This window comes from Doryrhamphus excisus, linkage group LG15 (genome assembly GCF_037039965.1).
Source record: "Doryrhamphus excisus strain RoL-2023G ecotype Guam linkage group LG15, RoL_Dexc_Guam_v1.1, whole genome shotgun sequence".
NCBI classification, from domain to species: domain Eukaryota; kingdom Metazoa; phylum Chordata; class Actinopteri; order Syngnathiformes; family Syngnathidae; genus Doryrhamphus; species Doryrhamphus excisus.
This window is the reverse complement of record NC_136371.1, coordinates 5,426,948-5,444,609: the sequence shown is the minus strand read 5'-3', so window position 1 is coordinate 5,444,609 and position 17,662 is coordinate 5,426,948.

Here is a 17,662-nt window from a genome sequence, read left to right as displayed (position 1 = left end):
AGGGTCCCCCGCGGACATGCAGTGAGAAACATGACACATATTTTACACACCTGCTGATGGAGCACACAGGCATGTCCAATAGTCTGGTGACATGTGATCCCCTAACCCCACACAGCCTGCTACGGCCGCCTTCCCACCAGCAGTTGCACCAACGTATGCTGGAAATGTTCATTTTTGCTTCCAAAAGAAAGCTGAATTTATAAGCCTCATTAGGACCAGATTACTTGTGCGGTCATGTGTTGGCTTTTAAAGAAGTGTCGACTATTTCCTGACCCACTGGCTATAAAATCACTTTAATGTGCTGCAGGCTTTTCTAGCCCCCCCACCCCCGCCCCCCTTATGGACTTGAACCTGGTGTCATTGTTTTGTTTTCATTAGGGTATACCTAATAATAATTATATAGCACGGTGTTTACATTTGCCTTTATTGTTAAATTATCACATTTTACATGCATAATAAATGTATGTCTACAGTATTATAATGCATTTTGTTTATTCTGAGCTCATATCATAATTTTTAAGTCATAATTTCTGATACAGCGCTTACAATCTAATTTCAGTATATAAACGTTGTAGCAAAAAATAAATAAAGGAACAGAGTCATCACTATACGGCGGTCGAGTGGTTAGCGCGCAGACCTCACAGCTAGGAGACCAGGGTTCAATTCCAATTCCTCGGCCATCTCTGTGTGGAGTTTGCATGTTCTCCCCGTGCATGCGTGGGTTTTCTCCGGGTACTCCGGTTTCCTCCCACATTCCAAAAACATGCTAGGTTAATTGGTGACTCCAAATTGTCCATAGATATGAATGTGAGTGTGAATGGTTGTTTGTCTATATGTGCCCTGTGATTGGCTGGCGACCAGTCCAGGGTGTACCCCACCTTTTGCCCAAAGGCAGCTGGGATAGGCTCCAGCACCCCCCCCCCCCGGGACCCTCGTGAGGAAAAAGCGGTAGAAAATGAATGAATGAGTCATCACTATGTGCTTCAAATTTTGCGGCTTTTTTTCAAAAATATATTTGCAGAGTTAAACATGTTTTTTTTACCATAAATAAAGCATTTCAATCATAAAAATGGCCAAATGAACTAAAATACAAATGTGTTTATAGATGCAAAGATGAGATGTAGTACTCTATACTTGCCACTAGGTATCAGTAATGTTATTGAATTTCTGGTGAGACACACAAGCACCAGACCTGGGCAACCGACTTTTATTGCAGATTTTATTATCTCAGGTACAGCAACTGTTGCGGTCTAAAACTCAACTCTGAACCCCCGACGTCACTTTCTGCCCCCGCCCCGTTCAGCTCCCCTAGCATTCACGTCTTATTTATGTCTTAGAAATGTCTTTTATATTGGGTAATATGAGTGTAAAGGTCACTATAGGGGTGTTATTTAACAAATTCACCACAATAAATTTTTAATCATAGCATATCACTAAGCTTCATAAGGTATTGGTTTATTCATTATAACTACAGACAATGCAAGATTTCTATCAGTTTTTTTCCACTTAACCTGATCAGTGTCGGGGAGTTGGAGTCAGTCTTGACCAGTACTTCTTATTTTTTTTCTTTTTTTTTCACCCCCCCATTTTGAAATACGAGACAAACTAGTATATTAATTTATCTGAAACTTTTAGTTTCCAAGGTATTTTTATGCTCTGCTGAATGAATGAGTGAATTTGACTGCCAAGATTTAAGATTATATACCCATGCTCACCAGAAGGTGATCAGACTTTTACAACAAAGTATCAGAATTTTTCATAGCGAACGATACGGTGCATGTACAGTACTTCTTAGGTAAGAACACACATGCTTTTATGTTAATACAATACATAACATTAATAAAAACTGTAGTCTAAATGACCAATTATGGCGTCAACGCTCACTGTTGTGATGGATTTATGGTGGAATTGCATCTCTCAACGCCACTGTGCAATTTTGAGGCCACCGATGAGCTAATTAGCATGATGATGTGCCATTCGTGTGCTCATCAAAAGACATTCCCGTTTTTTATTTATATTATCACAAAGTTGTTTTTTTCCCCCTGTCGAAAATGTGCAAACCTCCCTTTATTTTCTTAGTTCTTCAAGTGAATGTGGAGCATTCCTGTTGATTATGTAAGAAAACACAAAATATTTACAACGGCGCGCAGTAGGCTCCAGCAGGGCGTTTAGACTAAAAATATGTCTAATTAGGTGATCCCACATAGAATTATGCTGTCAGAGGATGTGTGGCCCTTTTTTTTTTTCTTTGCTCCTGCCAGCCTCTAACTGCCATTGCTGCTGTGCACGAGCGTATAATAACGCCAAAATGGCCCACTTGCATCTTCACAACACACATTTTTCATAAGGGAAATGATGCATAGGTCACACCTGCATGTACCGAGCAGGGAGGGCCCCGGCATCCATGATTGTGATGTGGCTCACATTGTGATGTGCACATTGTATAGCCTGCTCTTACACGCTCGCTCTCCTTTCGTGTAGCATTTGTTTAGCATGACCTAAATTGCTCTGAAGTGAGTGTCCCAGCAGCTCTGTCTCGCCTCCCTTTTTCTTTGTAAGCCTCCTCTCGCTTTCTCTCATGCACACACACACACACACACATACACACAATTTTCACAACAAGCTGAGAGGACAGTTTTTTGATTACAAACAGCTTCCGCCAGACATTCTTCACATGCATGGCAAAGTATCATAGGATGCAGGACTCGGATGCTGATATTTTAGGAATCTTGAGTGAATCACCTGCCAAATTTGTGGAGCATGCTCTGTTTGCCTCGTTGCTCTTGTTGTTGTTTTTTTTAAAAAAAAAAACTCATATTTTCTCTCCCTGAAGGGATCACATGCAAAGAAGCTAAATCCCGGTGCTGAAAAAGACAAGATTCTTCCTCTACTGGGATGCAGCATTTTGCTAGCGCCTGCAAGGAAGTGTACTTTTCACAAATCCATTGAATTAAACAGCTTCAATTTTTAGAGTTAGCAAGCTTGGCATGAACATGTGCACACGTGGGGACGGACGGACGTACGCACGCCATCATGCGAGAACACAACCATCACATAGCGTAGGTTTAAAAAAAAAAAAAAACATATGACCTCCACAATACACCAGTATGGGGGCACTAAATCGTTTCAAATTTTGTACATGGGGTTGCTAGGCAACAGCTTAACTGGTCTCCGGCTATACCCCGCACCCCCCACCCCTCCCCTCTCATGTGGCTCTCCTCTGGGATTGCGCTGCTGCTATCATTGAAAATGGTTAATTAACTTCTACAAAAAGTCCCATAATGATGCAGATTAGGCTTCTGAGGGTTAAAAAGCACACTAAGAGACGACACGGTCACCTACTGAATGCATGTTTGAAGGACCTCCAGTCATCTTGAAAACTGTTTGCTTGCACTCGGAACAGCTTCAAGAAGTATAATTTACGTTACTATGTGTTTGATTTACATTTAACGTCCATACATCCATTTATTTACTATGCCGCTTATCCTCACTAGGGCTGTGGGTATGCTTGTGGGTATGGTTGTAAAGCAGCCGCACGGTGACCAAGTGGTTAGCACATTGGCCACACAGTGAGGAGATCGGGAAGACCAGGGTTCGAGTCTCCGCTTGGTCATCTCGGTCATCCGTATGTGTGTCTTCGGGTATTCTGGTTTCCTCCCACATTCCAGAAACATGCATGTTAGGTTCATTAGCCCTGGGTGTACCTCACCTCTCACCTGAAGACAGCTGAGATAGGCTCCAGCATAGGGTGGTTGTAAAGCATAAACTGTAAAATAAAATTTAAATTAAAAAAATAAGTTTTGTATGGCATATTTGGGGTATTCGTTAGCTTCAGGGGCTGCACGGCGGTCGAGTGGTTAGCACATAGACCTCACAGCGAGGAGACCAGGGTTCAATTCCATCCTCGGCCATCTCTGTGTGGAGTTTGCATGTTCTCCCCGTGCAAGCGTGGGTTTTCTCCGAGTACTCCGGTTTCCTCCCACATTCCAAAAACATGCTAGGTTAATTGGCGACTCCAAATTGTCCATAGGTATGAATGTGAGTGTGAATGGTTGTTTGTCTATATGTGCCCTGTGATTGGCTGGCGACCAGTCCAGGGTGTACCCCGCCTCTCACCCAAAGACAGCTGGGATAGGCTCCAGCACCCTCGTGAGGAAAAGTGGTAGAAAATTAATGAATGAATGTTAGCTTCATGCATTATTTTAGCTGTTAGACAATATACAAAATCAGCAAATTCATTGATTTTCAGTGTTAAAAATGATAGGACACATTTATTTAGAATACAATTCAATGGACAAATATTAATATTTTGTATCTAACCTGCCTCCCTTGACTGCATGTCACTGATTTTCACACCTGGAGCTGATAATACATGCAAATATTCACATTATTTGCACACCTCACGCACCCCTAAATGCATGTATTTTCTCTCCTAAGACACAAGAATGCTTTTTGTTGACGTTGGTTTTAGTCATATCGAGTCCCAAAATGCACCGCAATAGTTTGCGTGTTGTTATGTATTGTAGCTTCTAATGTGCTGTATGATTTAATTAGGGGCACATCGTGTGTGCACTGAGAGATCCTGAGATTTTTGTTGCAAGCAGAAATTAGGTCACGGTTTTGATTGACCGTCACTTCAGATGTAAACATACGTTTTGGAAAAAGCAGTGCGGGCTGTCATCAGATTAGTCATAGTTCAATGAAATTAATTCATCATGATTAATCACCATTTAAATCACCATGTCTGAATAATGCCTTTTTTTAAATAAAGTGACACAATGATAGGACTGTATATGATAAGTAATTTAAGTAAAAGAAGAGTTATCAACATAAATTGATATTTTTAATGCAATTATGTATTTTTCCAACCTTGAAATGATTGTGATGTGGTTCATATAATATGAACCGTCAAAGATAAATTCTCAGGTAAAGGATGAAAATGAATTATTTGTGAGTTGTTGATTAGCTCGTGTAATTGTTTACCATGGCTACATAGCAACAGGTTCTGATGAGGGTGGCGGAGTATAATTACTGAAATGACACACAATTCAGTAATTTCACAACAACTTTTTTCAATATTTTCTGAGGTTCTAAGTAGAACTACAGATTGCAAAAAGAAGAAATGTGACCTGAAAGACTCGAAACCCTCCTAAAATAGAAATAATTATTATTATACTTTTTTATTATACCTTTATTTACCCAGGCAAGCAATTTAAGAACAAATTTTTATTTACAAATGCAACCTGAACAAAAAGCAAAAGCACTTAGACGGGAGAGGGGAGTGCTGAAAATAAGAACGTTATATAAAATTACAAATATCAATACAGTATATTATGTACATACAATACAAATAAAATACTAATAAAAAAGACTCCACAATAAATAGCTTCATGCGCCATTCTTGTTAATCACCTATAAATTGTTTTGGGCATGGCTGGTGCCGGTGTTTCCAGGAGACTACTGGGAATGTTGCTCCAGATAGTGAAGATGGCTTCATGGAGGGCATCCATGGTGTGGAATTGATGTCCATTTTTCCCTAAATGTTGGATTTAGATCAATGAAACACACAGAATGGTTCCAAAAGAGTGAAGTTATTCTTCTGGAAGAAGTCCTTTGTCGGGGAGGGATTGTCCTGTGGAAGAACCCATGCAACATCTCTACATAGTCAACCACCGTTTGACACCCCTGCACAACTTGAATTTCCATCGTTCCATTGAAAGAAAAAGCACCCCAGATCATGATGGTTGTTTTATTGAAAATAGGTGTGAAGACTAAAAGTGTTGTTTATCATTTCTTGATAATCCTTTATAATTGAGCTGAAATATATTATCAATAATAATCATATGTGATAGAAATGTTCCGTTTCCATTGCACACAGCACATATGCATTGGAGAGCAGGAAGTGAGGCAAGGTGTCCATCATCAGTCTTACCAAATAGTTGGGAAGCGAGACACGGAGCTGCGATCCTTTCTCAGCACACCGGCCCCGCTAATCCCCTCCATTCTACCTCATCACTATGGAAACTGACTGGATGTCTCACCCTTGCCACGCAGCCCCGTCTGCCACTGACATGGACATTGTACTGCGAAATACGAGGCCAAACACGTCTCTGTGTTGTCACCTTATTGACACAAAAAAAATAGGTTGCATTGAAAGTCATTTGTTCTTTTAAGTTCCAACTCGACTGTGTTGTTTACATAACGCAGAAGAACTTGTACGTTCATGTTGCTCCTTTTACCTACTACTTCTAGTTGTTGTGTCTCCTCAGGCAGAATTGCAGGAGAATGCTTCATGGTTTTAAAAGGTTTATCGTCTTCAAAGCTGAGGGAGCTGGTCCTCCACCCCATCAATGAGACCACGCAATCCTTCTAGCACTGACAAGAATGGGCGAGAGCATGTGGACAAAATTCGCCAGCTAAGCTTCCAATCCAGAGCTTTTACATAAAGCTTGGAGAGGCGCATTTGCATTTGCCACTGACGTCAGCTCTAATCCACCCCGAACCACTTCTTCAACTCCAACATCTTGTGGCACTGAGCTCCACTGATTGGTAATGACAAGCAAGAGGTGTGTTCAATCACTGGAACTAAGCAAGGAGGCTGAGATAAGATGGACCAAGAGGTACGCGATATAAGATTATGGCTTCCCAGCATGCTTTGAGGAACAAAAGTTGCTAAAGTTATGTATTTTGGAGTGAACAGAGTTGTTATGTATTTTATGTTTTGGGCTGTCATTTTTGTATTGGCACCCTGATTGTAGATAATGGGCTTGTCAATTTTATAACTGCTTCCTTTAAGAAAGCTGAAGTGACCCCACTCTCCATTAAGTAGGAAACAACATACTATGGACCACAGACACTTTTGTTTCAACATAAGCATACAATACAAAAGTCAGTGAAGAAAATACGGGATCACAGATGGAACCACAAAGATGTCAGCCAGCTATTTCCATGTTTGAGAGGGAGTTTTCGGGTGTACTGAACCAAGAAATGAAAGGTTGTTTGGTCTAGAGACAGTGCCACTGAGGAAAAGACAGGAAGCATAACTGGAAGTAGCAGAAATGAGAATGCTGAGGTTCTCATTGGGAGTGACCAGGATGGATAGGATCAGGAACGAGTACATCAGAGGGACATTACATGTTAGAGGCCTTGGAGATAAAGCCATAGAGGCCAGACTGAGATGGTTGGGACATGTCCAGAGGAGAGATCGTGAATATATTGGTAGAAGGATGCTGCGTTTAGAGCCGCTGGGTAGGAGACGTAGAGGAAGACCAAAGAGGAGGTTTACGGATGTAGTGAAGGAGGACATGAGGGTAGTTGGTGTGAGAAGACAGGGTTGGATGGAGGCAATTGATTTCCTGTGGCGACCCCTGAAGGGAAAAGCCCAAAGAGAAAGAAGAAGATTGAGAAACTGATGATATTTATTTTTTTTATGTGTACTTAAATGCTAATGCAACAAAATGGACAGCAGTTTTTTTTTAATCAAAACAAAAGAGCCTCCAGTTGGTGGTTAGGGTCCATGTGTTGTTGCTTTTGAACTAAATTCAACATAAAAAATTGAACCATTCTAGCCTTTGTTGACATTATTTAGTCCCCATATTTTCATGTTCCCACGGAATATAATTTGAACTATGAAATGAATAAATGATGTGCTTAATAAATGATTCACAAGTCATTTGTTTTTACAAATTCACATCCGACAGTACCATGATCAACACTATTTTAACATTTATGAGGACTAATGTTGTTTGGACAGATGCTGTGTCAGTTTGTCCCAGAGGAGGAAAGAACATCTGCAAGGACATCCTTTTGGCAAAGGCACAAGCAAAGGTTTTCTAAGCACAGAAGTTTGCCATGAAATATGTATTGTTTGATTCCTTTACATTGAGTGTGAAATTGTGAGGGCCAATTATTATTATTATTTTTTAAATAGTTATACAGAAAAGACATTTATAACACAGTTCAATGGACAAACATTAATATTGATTTTATGCTATCATTATCATAAATGTGTGCCTTAAATTACAAATTTCATTAAGGGGAAATACCATATTTTTATGAGACCTTTTAAAAGTGACCTATTATGCTTTTTTCCACTTTTCTGACCTATAAATGTTGTTAGAATGATGTTGTCTTGTGTTAAACGATGCCAAAGTTTCAGATAATGAGGTTTGAGCATTTGGAAGTGAGTCCTGAAAGAAGTTTGGGATGGCACAAAACGCTCGGTTTGAAAAGGTGGAGTAAAACTGCCCCTTTGTGATGTCACAGAGGGGCGAACGTCCTTATATGGTTCATAGTTAGGAAGCACTTTTTTTTTAATACAGATCATTTTGGCAGGAAGCACAAATCAAAGGAAATACAAAAGGAATAGGTGCAGATTCTGGAAAATCGAAAAAGTATTATTTGCGGGTTATTGTGTGTAGCTTCTCTATAGGAGTCCACAACTCAATACAAAGGGTAAAAAAATGAGCATGATAGGTGTCATTTAAATTAAAATTATATTCAAATCCATTGTGAATGTTAAGCAAAATCATTAACAAATTTTAATTACCAGAAAGTGGTATGCGATGTAAGTCGGCAACTAATTAATCTATCTGATGACTGCTTAACTCCATCAGTTTTTATAATCGTTAACATTGTGTACAACATTGCTTTGTGTTGAAGGCCATGGGTAAAATTTTGTTCCGAGTGACGCTGTGCAGGCGTGTTAGTGAACGCTGTCACCGCCAGACACGACATGCGTGAAGACAAACCCAGAGGTTGTGAGTACGCATTTCGTGCCCGACAATGCCCTCAGCAGCGTACATGTATCTGTGCAATGTAAGAGACGCCACATGACCTTGTGTAACAAAACCCATATATAACGTACGTATGTATGTATGTGTGCATGCATGTGACCGTTTGCTGCAACACCTCCAATGTGTTCCTCGCTTAGTACAATGAACGAGCCGGACGCATTGAGCAAGAGATGAAATTACTTCATTTAGTTGTTGGTAATGGCATCAGGAAACACTGACCTTTAGTTGCTTCCTTGAGGCCATGAAGTGAGTCACATGACAGGAGGATATTTACAGTGCCTCTCGTCACTGGCCCTGTCAAATCACAGCACACTTCACCGGAGCCCAGCAGGCCCAAGGCTGGACTTGAGCTGCACCGACTGATGTAAAGGTGTTTTTTTTTTTTTCTTCTTCTCTTTTAGCCTGCACTCTGTGCAACCCTGCATGGCAGGGAACAACATGAGGGCATGAGGGGACATGCGTGTATGTTAGTGACAGCAGCAGTGACATGTGAGTGTTAGCACATAAAAGCGGGAGAGTGACACACACTGTCTTAGCAAGCAATGAATTACAGGCTAATTTATTATGTGAATGAACCTTTATGTATCCACACTTTGCTTCAAGCCTTTTATTTGTTTAATCTTCATGTTTGTAGCATTTGGTTCATGAAAACTGAAAATCCATGTAAAAAAAAATGGAATATTTCATCAAAACAATAATATTTAATTACTGTATTTAATACTTGGTTGCGGGCGGCACGAGTGGTTAGCGTGCAGACCTCACAGCTAGGAGACCAGGGTTCAATTCCACCCTCGGCCATCTCTGTGTGAAGTTTGCATGTTCTCCCCGTGCATGCATGGGTTTTCTCCGGGTACTCCAGTTTCCGTCTAGGGCACGGAGGCCCAGGATGCTTTGATAGCGGCCTTCAGCTCATCTCTGTTGGTGGGTCTGATGTTACTCATCTTCCTCATCACAACACCACTCAGATTCTCTATGGGGTTCAGGTCAGGTGAATTTGCAGGCCAGCGCAGTAATACCGTTGTCAGTAAACCAGTTACTAGTGGTTTGGTGCCAGTGTTGGAATATGAAGTCAGCATCTCCAAAAAGGTTTTTAGCAGATGGAAGCATGAAGTGCTGCAAGATCTCCTGATCTCCAGCTGTACTGGTTCTGGATCAGCAGATTACATGGCACCCCAAATCATCACAGACCGAGGATCCGTCAAACTGGACCTTAGGCTGTTTCTGTCCTGTGCCCCTCAAGTCTTCCTCCAGACCATAGGGCAGCGGTGGGCAAACTACCAAGCTTGAAGTTTGAATCCGGCCTGCCAGTTGCTTTCTATGTATTTTAACTTTTAACATACAAACTTTTAATATGACTTGCAAGTCGGATGTCTTATTTAATAAAAAACAAAACAAAACAACAAAACTGTAAAATTAAATGACATAGTTTGATATGATCTGATGTTTAAATGGCTCCTGAAAAAAGGGACATGAGAACATACAGATGATAGTATAACACTTTTACAGATAAAATTAGACAAATAATTCAAGGAAAATTATAAGCATAAAATAGTGTGTGTGTGTGTGGGTGTTAAATAAATGTTCAGGCCCCCCGGGCAATTTTGTAAACTCAATGTGGCCCACGAGTCAAAATATTTGCCCACCCTGCCCGAGGGCTTTGATTCTTCCAAATGAGAGACAACATTTGCCTTTGTCAGAGTTCAGGACCTTGGACAACAGTCCAACAGTGCAACAGTCCGGTTTCTCTTTTCTTATTAGCAAACTGAGTACTTTGAGACTGAGTAACTGAGTACTGTCTAAAGTGCATATTGTAATATTATGATACATAGATTTGTGGGTTGTCTTGCACTGTATGCCATAAAATAAAAATCTAAATTAAAACCAAAAAAAGGTTTTGAATAGTTCACGGCATGCACAATGAACCTAGAATATCGAAAGGTTTAAAAATTTTACACAATATAACATTTTTTTGGAAGTACATGAACAGTATATATACTGTAAATACAACCTTTAGTAACCTCACAGGCTTGTTTTAGTGATATTCTTATGTTATGATTAAAACTCCGCCGCTGCAGCAGTCTAACTTCCATCGCCTTGGAGATCCCCATGGAGAGATTTGCCAACTTCTGCCCTCAGCTGGCCTGGGGAAAGAAAAAAAAAACCAAATTCAAAATGTAGTTGTAGTTGTAGTTGTAGCACTCTCAAACTGTAGCCACAATGCGAGAGTTTCTGTCGCTCTGCACTCAGCAGAAGCAACTTCACTTAGTTTGCAGTGGATTTAGGGACATTGAAACACTGCCACAACCCCTGAGGGATTCTGGATTTCATTTCAGAGTGCTGCTGTTTGAGTGCACATGTAGGAGAAGACACTGACATATCACTTTGAGTGTGTTTGCGAGTATATTGGCAAAGTATTCAACAAAAAAAAGTGCATTTTCTGGTCAAATAATATATATTTTTCAGCGTACATGTACAATGTAGCAACCTGATATCAGTGCAAGATGGTGGCGTCCTGTCTTTGAAGATGGTTTTGGTTCTTAAAGCCCCTTTTTGCAAATGCCGAGTGATGTCTATTAGACTCATTTGGACTGAGGATCGTCCCTGGTCTTGATGGATCCATTTTTTTTCAGTCTACCACTTGGCTAAGAAGTCTAAACCTGAGCAGCAATGGTGCACTGCAAGAGGCTTTGCTTATGCAGTTCAACAATCCGATCGGGTTTGATGCTGCATTGCGGTGCTACCATATGCTACGCAAGTGGTAGACCCCCCAAAAATGTCAGAGTATCTGATTGGCTGTCCGATCCTGGTCCCAAATGAAACCTTCACAGGCTTCCCTGTGATCCAAACCAGGATCAGGTGTATTGAAAATGGATGGACATCCATTTTAGAGCATGAAAGAGGGCACCATCATACTTTTTCTTCACTTTGACCAAGATGGAAGACCACTTCAGCCAAGATGGAAGGGATTACAAATACCAAACCATTGTGTCACACAAGATGAGGACAATAGTTACGCACAATGGCTACCTTTTAGTACAAAACCAGAAGAAGTTAATGGTGGTGGAATAGCTGGCCCAGACCTAAATCCACTTGAAAAGTCTGTGGGTTGACCTGATGAGGGCTGTGTGCATTAAATGCCCTCTCAAAGTGACAGATTTGGAGCGCCTGTTCAAAGAAGCGCTATCAAGTCATGCTGTGACATGCTGGTTGTGACTCCTTCAGGAAAGCATGGATTTTTATATTCTACATATATAGTAGAATTTTCCACAAAAAAAAAATTAGGGGGGGATTTCTGTCATCTCAGCTACCATTTTAACATTCTTCTTTGTGCAAATGTGTGTTTATTATTCTTGTACTGCTGCTGCGTACATGTTTGCATGCAACTTGGATGTCAGCTTCAATTGGCACCACTTTGAGGAGTTGTTACGCAACGCGAAGTGACCGACTTATGTTTTCTGACGACAACACACATGACTACCAGCTATCACAACAACATACTGTGTGGATAAACATAATGTGTCACGTACATGATGGTGTTGGGGCCTTACACAGTTTGACGAATAATGTTTTGTTTTTGGGTCTCAAACACGCGGCCTGTGGGCCATATGTGGCCCGCAGGACACTAGTTTGAGGCCCCCGCCTTGATATGAAAGTTTAATGTTAGTGCGGCTCGCGCAAGTTTGATATGGATGCTGTATGGTATCATGTACCCAGAAAAAATTATTACGTTTGATTAATGTTCATGTTAAAGGTTAAATAACTGTTAATAGTTATCCTCCCTATCCGTGAGGAAGTGGTAAGTTTTTGGCTATTTAAGTTTAAAGGAAATAACTTAAAGGCTATTGTTTAGGTCGCTAGCTCTCTAGTTTGCGAGTTAGCATGTGTCTCAAGACCCTGCAGTTGCGCAATATGTTGTAAATAAAAAGAGTATAAATGTGACTATAGTCGTGTTTTGTCATGTCTACAGGGCTCTAATAATGCTTTGTTCATTTTAATCTGAAAAAAATAATTTGTCTACCCACCAACTATATGTGGTTTCTTAAGTTTTTATTATTTGCCGTTTTATTATTATTATTATTATTATATTTATTTATTTATTACTGATTGATTGATTTTCTTTATTCTTGATTTGTTTATTTATTTTTCATCTTATTTTGTGTAGAAAAATAAAAATTAAGATATTTGAGAACAGTGGAATGTTTTATCAGAGCTTTTCTTGTAGAAAATTGGAACCAAAGCAAAGTTTTTTAAATTTTTTTGTTTTTAATAAATGCATTTTTTTTTTGGAAAACCCAGTCTCACCCAAACCCGAGCTCCAGTGGCCCCCAAGTAAATTGAGTTTGAGACCCCTGCTGTAGAGGCACACAATTATTTGACCTCTATGATTTTGTTATTTTATTTATATCTTATACATTCATATATACAGTAGGTATATCTTATACTGTATACCCAGCAAATAGCAAACATTTAAAAATCAGTAGTAATTTTAGAAGAATGCGTTCAGGGGAAAGTGTTTGAATATTATTTAAGTCATAAGTCCCAATAAGGCTCGCAGGGGTGCTGGAGCCTATCCCAGCTGTCTTCAGGTGAGAGGCGGGGTACACCCTGGACTGGTGGCCAGCCAATCACAGGGCACATATAGACAAACAACCATTCACACTCACATTCATACCTATGGACAATTTGGAGTGGCCAATTAACCTAGCATGTTTTTGGAATGTGGGAGGAAACCGGAGTACCCGGAGAAAACCCACGCATGCACGGGGAGAACATGCAAACTCCACACAGAGGGTGGAATTGAACTCGGGTCTCCTAGCTGTGAGGCCTGCGCTCTAACTACTCAACATTTATATTTTATATTTGGCAGCATAGTTTAACAATTTAACATGTTTGTCAAGTAGACCAAATATTTTAAGTAGAAACATACCAAAATACATGTTTAGCATTTGAATGGTAAAATTTATTATTTTTTTTTAAATCATGCAAATTGGGGCGACATGTAGTCCTACAAACTAAAGACAACAGTATAAACAACACAATTCAGTGTATTTTTCAAGGTATTCAAGACCATACAAGACCTCCCGAAGGCGCCGCTTTAGCCTATTTGGCCTTTTGCCGCTCATGTGCCACTGGTTCATTAGAGCTCTGATGTTGGGGGCCAAGGGTTTTTTCCAGAAGGAAAAAGAGCAAAGTGAAGACCACCCTTTTTTCTTCATCTCTAAGGACAAATCTCTCAATTTGGGTTGGTCTCCAGCTCGAGAAGGGCTTTACATGTCTTGGCTTTGCCACTCAGTCACAGCCCACCTGATTAGGAGCTGCTGGCAGCCTGCTGAAATAGATGGACGGAGCGAAAGAATAGAGGAGGCTGACAGGCTCAACTCCCCTCCTCCTCTTTGGTAATTAAAGAGGTGAGGATGCAGGGGGTGAAGAGGAGGAGGAGGAAGCATAAGACCTATGCTTCGAGCTCAGCTGCATGTCAAACACGATCATTATGTCACATTAGTGTTTGACTTGGTTTTGAATGCCGTTTATAGCTGGAGATGTTGACAAATGGCGGCCGGGCTGACTGAATGATCTTGGATGAGATGTTTTTGTGCTTGATCATGACAAATTGTGTATCTGACAGGTGTATTGTGTCACTACCGATGCACCGGCACGTGTGCGTACAACGTGGTAGCGTAGAGAAGATGTGTACATGTATTAACCCTGATTGTGACCCATCCTGTGGTTCTGATTGGCTGAGGAGGCAAAGAATAGAAAATGATACAGTCACTCCGAGGACCGAATTGTAGCGGCGGGGAGGCAGAGAGGGGAGGTGGAGTTGAGTGGATTGTGGTGGGGGGTTGTGGGGTGGCGGGAGGTACGGGGGGGGGGGGGAAATAGCCCCGCTCATCTTCCTCTCATTTTCTCCCCGCTACTACCCAGCAGAGTTTCTATGGCAACCCCTCAAAAAGCGGTGTGCAGTGAATTGTGGATTTGAGATGCTCGGTCTGATTGCGGCGTGTGGAAGAGATGGCTGCCTCTTTCGTCAGCCTTCCCCCCCCCCCCTTGTAAGAGGAAATTGGTGAAGAGGGCCAATGAAACGGCACACTCCATATGCTTGCTTTCATGTTGGCGCCAGTCTTGTGTGAGATGCTCACGAAAAACATAAAAACAAACCGAAGCCTTACATTCAGAACAGAGGGCCCCCTGCGGAGATGCTCATCACTCCTGGCAGCCTCCGGGCCGCAATTCGGCTCTCCAAATATCCAAATATGTCTGACCGTGCACACTCACCCTTATGTTTCGGTATCAGCTGATGAGCCGCTGATGACAATTCATTTCTATGTTCCACAACCATGAGCCGGGTGTTATTGGTTGTTATTATGGCCGACAGAGACACAAGGACATGCTGCACAAATCACGCTCTGCCTCCCTCTATGGCCTGTGCCTCTACCTGCGTGTCATCCCTGTGAGGTCTTTGTCAAGGCGCACAACATGCGTACGGATGTGTCTGTGTGTTCAGTGTGAACTCTCTGAGTGGCAGCACGATGCTTGTAAGCTGTGCCAGTCCCCATTAGCATCCCATTATAAACCAGCATGATCACTCGTCACTTTGAATGCCTGCTGCAGTGTGCTCTGTGTGTGTGAATGTGTGTATGTGTGTGTGTGTGTGGAGGGGGGGAATCACAGTCAAATGATTGCGATGGCCTTGTTTCAAAAGAGCATAGAAAAAACAGCAATGTTTTGCACTGTGTACTATTCAATATCAATGTGTCTGCAAGTGTTTGGTTTGTTTGACCCAGATTTCTCACCTACCCCACTGTTGGTAAATTGGATATCCGGAGGCTGCCTTGTGCAACTATTACAGTCGGAGCACGTGAAGTGAACAGTGCCATCTGCTGATTGGCTCCATGATGCACAGTAGTTCTAATACAATTCAATTGTGATTTAAAAGCATGCATGCATTATTGTTTGTTTAAAAAAAACTGATTAACACACATGTCTCTTGCTCTGTGCCATTACTAAATTCATTCATTCATTCTTTTTCTACCGCTTTTTCCTCACGAGGGTCGCGGGGGGTGCTGGAGCCTATGCCAGCTGTCTGGACTGGTCGCCAGCCAACCACAGGGCACATACAGACAAACAACCATTCACACTCACATTCATACCTATGGACAATTTGGAGTCGCTAATTAACCTAGCATGTTTTTGGAATGTGGGAGGAAACCGGAGTACCCGGAGAAAACCCACGCATGCACGGGGAGAACATGCAAACTGGGGGTGGAATTGAACCCTGGTCTCCTAGCTGTGAGGTCTGCGCGCTAACCACTAGTCCGCCGTGCGCCCAAATTACCAAATATTGCCAAATAAATAAAAACTCCTCTCTCCAGATAAAGTGTATCCCTTCCTTCCAGATAATCCACATCATTGCTGTCAAGTTCTGTGTCAGATTCCACATAGAAGCTGCCTGTGGATTATCCTGAGAAATATCCCTAGCAAGATCGACTGCAGAAAAAAATACACTTCATGCATTATGTACATGTACAGGAGGTATTTGTTCAATGCAAAACTTCAAGTGGCTTAATATGTTTACTGCATCTGCAAAGACTGTAGTGCACAATCTTTGTAATGTTTTCATCCAACGTAAGGAGATTATCGTTCTTTATGTTGGAATGCGGCTGCACAGCAGTTGAGTGGTTAGCACGCAAGCTAGGCCCTGTTACGCCCGTCAGGCCTACGTTATTTCCAAAAGTGAGGTTAAGATCTCATTCACTGCTGTGCTAGTATTATTGACGTCACTCACTTTTGTATTTGTCCTAAATCTGGAGCCAGGAGAAAGACACGATGTGGCCATCCGATATATGCGAGGGAAATTGGAACGGGACTGGAGATTTTGTCCGAAATCCGATATATGCAATGAATTTTTATTGGAAATGCATTACAGAAAAATCGGTTCTTTTTTATCTGTCCGTTGTGAGCAAATTTCCGATATATCCGAGTCCGATATATCCGAGGTTTACTGTATTACGTTCCTGTGTCAGTGGGAAAGGGTCCAACAGTCAATCAAGCAGAGCTCTTAACAAAGTAGCACAACAACATTTTTACAGATTTTCAAACTCAGTGCACACATAAGGCACACCGGATTACCAGGTGCATCGTAGATTTTTATGTCAAGTCAAGTCAAGTCAAGTCAAGTCAAGTCAAGTCAAGTCAAGTCAAGTCAAGTCAAGTCAAGTCAATTTTATATATATAGCCCTTAATCACTAAAGGGCCTCAAAGGGCTTTACAACCTGGAAAAAATAGACAACAATAGATGACAATAGATGACATCCCTTGATGTGAACCCCCATTCGGGCAAGGAAAAACTCAAAACCCATTTGGGGGAAAAATAAACCTTGACCACAGATGGGCAACATATGACAAAATATGCTGTAAGTATATACAAAGTGTTCGATTCTGTCAGGGCGAGTTCCAATGCTGCCCCATACTATGAACTAAATGCAAAAGTGTAAAAATAAGTCAAGTAAGCAGCTCTAAAAACAGGGGGTGATTTTTTTTGGGGCAGTTGTCTTCAAAATTTCAGGAAATAATCATTTTGAATGGTTATCATATTTCAGATGACGAAATAAGTAGTTGCAGTAAAGTCTCGTTATATCGATATCGGTTAAAACAAATTACTACTTATTACGATACTATTTTCATTTCCCGGCAAATTTCTAGTCTTTTATGATATAATTAGCACCGTTAGTACGATACACGGTTATTATGATAATCCGGTTACTACGATGCCCTTTTCATCTCCCGCCAGCCAGTTTGGTCTGCTTATATCGATACAAAAGCAGCTTAAATCAATCTTTGCTTAAGGATTTCAATACCAAAAAAGA